This window comes from Mustela erminea, chromosome 3, assembly GCF_009829155.1.
Source record: "Mustela erminea isolate mMusErm1 chromosome 3, mMusErm1.Pri, whole genome shotgun sequence".
NCBI lineage: Eukaryota > Metazoa > Chordata > Mammalia > Carnivora > Mustelidae > Mustela > Mustela erminea.
In genome coordinates, this window is record NC_045616.1 from 37,475,881 (window position 1) to 37,485,519 (window position 9,639).

Here is a 9,639-nt window from a genome sequence, read left to right on the forward strand (position 1 = left end):
ATTCTGCTTTATACTTTTAAAATTATTTCATCAAAATAATTTCACAAATCCACTAGAACACCTTCTGAAATGTATATGTAGACAGACATTTTACACAATAAAGTCAAAGTACATGTTAAAGATTTGGTCTTGCAATTATGTTTGCACTTTGCAAAAATGGGCTTTGGAGCAGTGGCTAACTTCCCACTCCATACCCCATACCTGGAGAAGAGTTGGTTCCCCTGCATGTCGTCTCGATCATTGCCTTTGAGTAACCCTGGGAATAATGACTTGAAACCCCTACATTTGTACCAGCAATCAATCCAGATTCCAAAGGAAAAAAACTTTTAGCTGAATTATACCATTTAATGATACTGCACTTTAGCTTGAAAAATAATATAGCCAGCTATATATGAAAATCCTCAGTATTTTAAAACATGCAAACATATGTATGTATACATGGTCTAATTCTTTGAACTCCATTATATTGATTGTCCTTTTTTGACATAGGGCCTAGGATTATAATGGGGAGCTAATGCTGGCAATGGCTTTCTCTACTATTCTGATGATTCCAGGGGCAGTGTCTGTTTTGAATACAAAACTTAAGATTTATACTTTTTTGCTTATATGATTGTCTAGGCATTGTTATGCTAACAAACATCTAATGGCCTGTGTGCAAGTGTATATCTAAGTTTATTGAGACTTTTTCTTATATGATGTATGTATAGCACATATTAAGAAAAAAAAATGTACTCTTTTGGCCACCTGGGTGTCTCAGTCAGTCAGTGACTTGATTTCAGCTCAGGTCATGATCTCACAGTCATCTCAGGGTGAGACGGAACCCCATGACGGGATCTCTGCTGAGCGTGGAACCTGCTTAAGACTTTCTCCCTCTCCTTCTCCCTCTGCTGCCCCACCACTCACACTTTCTCTGTCTCTCTCAAAAAAATACTCTTTCATGTAAATTCCGTACAGCCAGTTGATTCTAACAGAATGCTTTCAATGAGTTTTTTCAGTTTTTGTAAACATGAAGCATATGATTACAATGATTAATGAATGTAATTCTAACATGAGTAGTGGTTGGTATTTTGCTTACATTAATATGTAAGAAGAAAATGAAACAACTACGATAGACGTTGGAACTTCACTTGTTCTTCAATGACATGAAAGATATTTTTTTCTGAATCAGGGAATGATTTTTGAGTACTGGAAGACTATTTCCTTGGTTTACTTGTTATGTACAATGTAATACCCATATGCACAGCAAACATTTATATTCAATCTGCATTATTAACATTTCCTCAATCTCATTCTTAGGCCTGGGCATTCAAATAACATCAAATTAAAACCTGGTTTATAACATTTATTTACTTCCATCATTCCACTCATTTCAAGACACCAGTGTGAAATTATTGAGCAAATATTTCCACTTTACAGATAGAATACACACATTAGGTTATCTATTATATCATCATCAAATCCATGTTTTAAAATCCTACTTAATTATTTCAGACTTTTTTTTTCATACACTTGGTAAGACTTGAAATTTTACCATATAGCCCAATGATAAAAAATGCTTTTTAGTGTTTTCTCCTGCATTTTTCAGTCTTTAACATATTACTTACAGAGTTTTGCTAAAGGTGGTAATCCTAAACACCTGCTCTCTGTGGGTTTCCTAGAATGACAGAATAAGTATATTTTTGATATTCAGGGTGTGTAGGTTGTTTAGGCCCGTAATTGTTTTTAACAGGCTGCTCTCTTCAAAAACACAGTTGGTTACTACACATAGCAAACCAAAGAGTTAGGCCAATAAAAATTAGGGATTTATAGGTTTACAATAAATGAAGCTTTATTAAATATAAATAATCACTAGCCTCTCTTTTTAAATTTTGCAACATTCTATGTAACAGTTACTATCCTGCTTGTCATCACTCTGTAATGATTTGGAATACAGTCTGACACCTGTAAGCTGCCAGAATAATGCAACAGTAAAATTTTTTTTGTTTAATGATTTTGTTTTGGCAAATGTTTGTTTATATAGAAACTTCTGTTTAAAGCAGTCAGTAAGGAAGGCATTTCTTTTTATGACAGGAATGATCTGGCTTGTGCCAGTCTGGTCTTTGCTTTGTGTCACCTGCTTTGATAGTCATCAAGCTCTCAGGAAATCCAGCTCTGCCTGGGCACATGTAGGCAAAATAAATGCACGTTGAAGTGACTCTCCAGGAATTTTCTGGCAAACTGATTGGAAAATAGAAAACAGTTCACTCTAGGACTGAATTATATGGAGTTATCTTTTTTTTTTTTTTTCAATTTAATGAGTATTTGTTAACACTGGATATCTTCATCCATCCTTATGGAAATGAAAATGTAAACTTTGGGCTTTTGTGATGAGATGGGATAAGGATGAGAATTATTAAAAAAAAACTCAAAATTTGATATGGAGAATTAATATTTTAGAAGTCCCAAGCTTGGCATTTGCCATGATGAACTTATCCCTCCTTTTCTTCTTTTACAAATCCTTACCTTGGGCATGTAAGAAGAAATGTTACCAGGTTTTGAGAAAGTTCAATGATTATTTAAATCTAAGTTTAATGTGAATTCATTTAAAATGAATCTGTTTTTCCAAGGATGTTTCCTCTAAAATCTAAGCCCATCTGTATTTTAAGAGGAAAATCCTTGCATGTATTTCTAATTCTTCTATAAACATACCATTAAAGTATACTATTGCAAAGACCAGGGAGCCAAAAAGTATATAAACTCCTTTTTCAAAAGGTTTTGGGGACCTAGCGTAAACAAATATGATTCCAAAATATTTGGAAGTCTACAAAAAGAAAAAAAAATCTTCATCCAGCTACTCAGACTTTTATTATATATTTTACTTTGTCCTTTCTTACTATTTTTAACTTTCTCTGTATTTATTCTGTAAGCACTCCTTAAACTGGTGTTTACAAAAGCAACTGCCTCTTTTCAGTCTTTTCTAAAACAATATGCCATGTAACTAACTTCGTTGGAGAAGCAGAAATCTGTAGAAAAAACAAAATTCACAATCACAATTGGTCCAAAGAGCTTATTGCATATGTAGGCCATAATTAAGGGGAAATGTTTGTGAAAAGGATGTATTTTCCCTTTATGAAACCAAACTTGTTTTTTAGAAGTCTGATGACATTAACTTTGTTTTTTATTTTTGTGGCCATGCTACAAAACAGTGTTCACCTGAGGTCCAAAATGTTTCTGTTGGCTACATGAATGATCCAAATTAACCCGTTATTTCGTTTGGTGTATGTTGCCAGTTGCTGGATATGGGAACAATGGTAGATATGAAACTACTCAGAAACAGAAGCCAGGAGCATATCTGTGTCCTACAGACCTCAGCCGTTAAGAGGCAGAACTAATCAATGCAATTTTCCAAGACCAGTCAGCCTGATTTATCCAAAAGCACCACAGATGAATGAACTAGGTGGTGATCTATCTGTGAACTGCACTGACCATTCAGTTTTACCATGGTCCGTTAAGCTACTTACAGACCTGTGTCTATGATGCAAAGTAAAATGGACAGTTGAGGCAATTATCTGAACAATTCTGGCGAAAAGAAAGCTTGTTAATAAGAAAAAAGTGAGTTGGGGGTGCCTTAATTATCCGTATTGAATTTCTATATTGATCACATTCACAAGACAATTGCTTGACTCACCACTTCATTTTGCTTGGGTAGACACGGGCTAAGATAATTGAAAGCAATTAAACAGCAGTGTCTGGGGAACCATAAGCGACAACTTAGGTCAGATATTGTGGTGCTGGGTAGCTTCATCAACAAGTATTTATCAGACCCCCTACTGTGCTAGATACTGGGAAGATTACCAGTTAAACAGAGAAGAAAACAACTATTTGCAAACTATTGGAAACAAGGTATTCATCCATTAAAAAGTTAGGTGAAATGGGGACCAATTCAACGGTGAGCTTCAAAATAAAACAAAACAAAACTGTGTTTTAAGCAATATGTTGATGTCTTTCCAAAGCCTAGTGAAACTCAGAATCTTTGCAGTTAGACCTCAGAGTGGCTTTCTAAAGAAGCATGCCATTTATTGAGGAAAAGTAGAGAGATTTCTATGAAATCTTTCATTAAATGAAGCAAACACATTCTGGCCATCCTTCTTTGGAAGTCAAATATATCTGAGAGGAGTTGGACGCTTAAGTGCATTAAATAACCCGTGGCCTTTCATTAAGTAAAATGAGTTGTCATTTTCCTCCAGAGTGACAGGACCTTAAGACCACTGGGTGCCTGCGGGTGATAACTGAATGGTGAAGAAAGGATAAGTAAAGACTGAAAAATTCTATACTCATGTAGCAACTTTGCGTTGAGCCAGCTAGGTGGACCCGCAGGCCCTTTAGAACCAAATGATTATTGTAGTGAAAGTGACAGCAAGATTAACCAGTCTCCACCTAGAATACTGAGGCAAAACCTATTCAATTCACATTTATCTGGACATTATTAAAAAAGATTTTATTTATTATTTTAGAGATAGAAAAATGAGTGAGAGAGAGATAAGAGCAGGGGGAGGGGCAGAGGGGGGGAAAAAAAAAAGAAGCCAGACTCCCTGCTGAGCAGGGAGCTCCAGGTAGGGCTCCATCCCTGGACTCTGGACCATGACCTGAGCTGAAGGCAGACTTTTAACCAACTGAGCCACCCAGTTGCCCATATCCGGACATTTTTTAATGGAAACAGTATCAATCGTAGGTCTATAGTAACTTTATCTAGAACCACATTTGTCTCTTGGAATATACACAGACACAGATACTCTGCATCAGATATTACTACATAAAAGGGAGGAATTCAATATTCATATATATATTCCTTTGGCATATACTCTTTAAAATTCTAAATAAGATGTCTTTCTTTATAATTTTTACTCTATCTGCGTAGACATAAGTAAATATGTAAGATAACACTGCTAAACATTTCATAGTACCTACAATGTTATTAAAAGAATGTTAAAATATAAATAATTTCTGGATTAAATGTAATTTGACATCACATAACAATTGAGATTTTACTTATAAAAATAGTTATATTTAAGTCAGGCATTAAATCAAATAACATATAAAAATAAATGTGGATGATTTCTGGTAATGTTTTAATGATTTTGAAGAGGCGACCAATATATCGTTAGAGTCAAGTCCTACAATGACAATTATCTTTTTATGTTCATCTTTGTCACTGAAGCTTAGAATTGGGTACTGGCAAGCAGAGTAACAGAAAGGTGTGTTAGCTTTCTTGAAAACTAATGTGCAATTTTTACCCCCTTTTTCCCCAGTAAAAATGCATATACTTCCTCAGGTACTCACACATTCACTCCTGCAAACAGACTCACTCCTATTTAGAGCTAATCACAAAAGTACTAAGATTCAGAAGCAACTTGCGATAAACTAATTTCCTGCTTCAGACTTTCCTTATTAAAAAATTGATCTATTCCATTTGTCTCTCTGATTTAATCTATGACATCAATCAAATGAAAGATTGGTACTAATATACATATAAGGTACAGTGATTCTACTCAGCTGAAAAGATAAAACAATTGTTACCCTTTACCATAATTGTATCTCACCCTGAATCAACCTGAATTATAACTGAGAAACTGGAAAAGTTACAATCGGCTTTACTTGCTCATTCAGCTGTTACTCTTCTAAAAGATCCAAACCTTCCCACAAATCCTCAGAGGCAATACAATTCTCTGTTTTAATGAATTCACTTGCACCCCACTGAGAATTAATTGCTTTGGAAGCAACCCAATGGTCTGACATGCTGAGAGGCCCACTGGTAGTTCTTTTTTTCCTAACAAAGAGCTCTAAGGAATTAACCAACCTCCTGGCCAGGTATAATGTCTACTTCTATTTTCCTTTCTACCTCTCTCTCTGTCCCTGTCTTTCTCCCTCAGTCTGCACAGACACACACACACATACACATGTGCGTGCACACATACACACAAACACACGAAGGCTTTCCGGATCCATGATACTATTAACAAAACTGTAAATACTTTATTGTATAAATACAACTGGAGGATTTTGTGGTATGTAAACCCATAGGTCAACTTTCTATAGTCTCTTTCTCTTTGTGAAGAAAATAAGCAATAAATTGTTCTTTGTGAGGATATTCAGGTGTTTAAGTCTTTTACAAGAATAGAATTTGCCATACTTATATATAATTCGATATGCCATCCTGTGTTTTCTATATGAGGTGAAAATCTCCAATGAAATTAATTCACATGGGGCGCCTAGGTGGCTCAGTGGGTTAAAGCCGCTGCCTTAGGCTCAGGTCATGATCCCAGGGTCCTGGGATCCAGATCCGCATAGGGCTCTCTGCTCAGCGGGGAGCCTGCTTCCCCTTCTCTCTCTGCCTGCCTCTTTGCCTATTTGTGATCTCTCTCTCTGTCAAATAAATAAATAAAATCTTAAAAAAAAAGAAATTAATTCCCATATTCATGAATCCAAGAGATACTTACTTAGTAACTATTGTAGGTCAATATTTGCCCCTAGATTAGAAGCTATAATGGGAGATTTGCTCCAGGAGAGTAGTACATAGCAGTATGCAGAGCTATTCAGATACATAGGTAACCCAGATGAAACACAGGAATTGGGTTATAGATGGCAAGAAATAGAACTAAGATACTAGTTGAATTCTGTGCAAAATTATCTTAAAATTATCTAACTGCCAAAGTTCCTTAAGTGTCTTACCAAGAGGATAGATGCAGCAGAGCTACTGAAGCAAAGTTAATATATATAAGGCACAAATAACAAATAGGGAGCAGTCAGTGATAGATACAGCTGAACTAGGAGTCTGAGTTCTAGCATTGGCATTTCATTATAGAATTCACATCTTGATTCTTTACAGCTAGGCAGAAAAGGATGACTTGCCAAATATATTGTTATGGAAGTAAGAAAAGCAAAGTAGTTTATCATAAATAATATTTTTCTACTGTGCAATTCCAAAAGAAATTTATCACACGGCCCTTTACTAAAAACTTTAAAAAATATAAGAGACCCCGTGCATTCCTGATATTGTTTCATTAGGAGATGAAATATCCTTCAGAGACTTCTACTTCCAGTCAACATGGAGTAACAGGACCAGACTTATTCTCTTGCCAGAAAAAAAATTAAAAAGAAAAAAAAGTCACGCAACGAAGGATAGCAATCCCTGAAAGATGGAAAGAGCCCTATGTTTGTCCGCTTTTACTGCCTGGATAGAGTTTCTAGCCTGAGGAATGAGGAGAGGGAATTCAGGCAAGATATGCCTGGAATGAAGGGATAGACCTGGGAATCCAGGGAGACCAGGGTGGCTAGTGTAGTCACGAGGAAATACTGGAGATGAGATTGCTGAAGAGAGGGAAAGGAGGTGGGAGAGAAAAGCAAGGAGATGAAGAGCTAAAGAGAAAGAAGTCCAGAGGATAGTCTCTCACAAACCTTTAGGTCTTCAGATAATTACCAATCAGGACGCATATATGAGGAAAAGCCCTGAGACCGAAGAGGGAAACACCAGAAAGAACAGAGAAACAATCTTCAGGTCTCACCCAGGGCAAGGTAGAACATGTCTTTGAAACAGCTGAAATGAAAAATTGTCACAGTCTCTAGGTCATCAGCTAGAGCATTCTGAATAGTTTTGTTTCAGTAATGGAGCAAACTTAGCCCCAGACTAAATGTTGCTCTAGTCCTGGCTTAAGAAGATTATAACATGAACCAAAAGAATCAAATTGCTTTAACTAACATGACTACATTTCTAAACAATGCTCATGAATATGTATAGGAACACAAAAATATCCCATATCCAGCACGGTAAAATGTTAATGTCTGACATCTGATAAAAAATCACCAGGTGCACTAAGTCTGGCAATAAATTAGACTTCGACTGTGAAAGAAGAGTTGTAAGACCCAAAATAACTGTGCTCATGCATTTCAAGTTTATTGCAGAAACGTATAGAATACAACAGTATGAAAGTAGGAATATGCATCAGAGCTAAAAGCTGTTTCCCAGCAGGGTTTTGTAGAAGCAGGATCCAATTGTCCACCCTGTGTAGGGGTCTAGAAAATAATGTGTTTCTGTCTGTGTAGGAACAACCATCATGTACACAGGACACCTCATATTTAAGAAGTCCAAATGGAGGGTGAATCTGGACATCATATACCCTTCTGACCACATTCTTACTATGTGACCAACCTGCTGAGAGTCTTGCCAAAACCAGGTAAAAAAATCATTCTTGATTTTATCAGCAAACAAGTTTACTAAGCTTGTAAAAAGGCAAATAAACAAAAACATGCTCTGAAACTTGTATCTGACCCAAAATTATAAGACAACACCATCGTTCAGTTAGATTTGTCCAGGAATTTCTATCAGACTAGGACACGTCTTTAAACAGCTCAGGCTATTTCCGGATCCTTTAGAATAAGTGATTTTAATTCACCTGTCATACAAAGAAGCAGGAAATCACCACTGATACTGAGGAGACAAATCAACCAATCTAAAACACCTAGAACTGAAACAGATAATATATAATTATTAGGCAGGCACATCAAAACAGTTATTCTAATGATACCATATGTTCAAGAAGCTGGAAGAAAGATTGAGCATGTCAAATAGTGACACTGAAGATGTAAAAAATGACTCAAACTTCTAGAGATGAAAATTACAAAGCTTAGATTAAAGACATGCTGGATGGGTTTACTGATAGAATAGATAATGCAGATGAAAAGATTCACAAACTGAAAGGCATAGTAATAAAAATTATTTAAAACTAAACAGACTGAGGGGAAAAAAGACTGAAAATAATAAATAGATAAAGCAGTTGGGCCTTCATGGACCTTCATCTGTATCTCACACCTTGTACAAAGCAACCGCAAATAAATCATAGATTTAAAACTATGGAACTTTTAGAGAAAACAATGTTTTTAGGACCTAGCATTGGTAAGGAATTTTTAGACTTGAAACAAAACGTGATGTATATAAGGAAAAGATCAGTAAGTTGGATTTTGTTAAAATTAAAAACTTTTGCTCTGTGAAAGACACTGTCATGAGGATATAAAGAAAAGATATGGATCTGGAGAAAATATTTGCACACCATGTAAGTGACAACAGAGTCTGAACAAGGAATTCTTCAAATATAGTAAAAAAAATGAACAATTCAGTTAGAAAATGGACAAAAGGCACAAACAAATTTCACTAGGATACAAAATAGCAAATAAGCATATGAAAAAATGTTCAATGTCACTAGCCATTCAGAAAATACAAATTAAGACCACAATGAGGTTCCACTACACATGTTTCAGAACAGCTTTAAATAAAAAATAGTAACAGTACCAAATGCTGGTGAGACTGTAGAGAAACTACATTAGCTCTGTTTCTTGCAGTCTATACTATACATTGCTGGTGGAATAAGTAAAATGATACAGTCACTCTAAACGAAAGTTTGGCAGTCTCTTAAAAATTAAATATATACTTACCATATGACCCAATCTTGGGCATTTATGCCATAGAAATGAAGACTTGTGTCCCCTCAAAAACCTGTGCCTATTTCTTCAGGGTAGCAGATTTATTTATAAGGGCACGAAACTGAAAACAAAATGTACTATGATAAATGAATGATAAAACAGTCTCGTACATCCACTAAATCATAT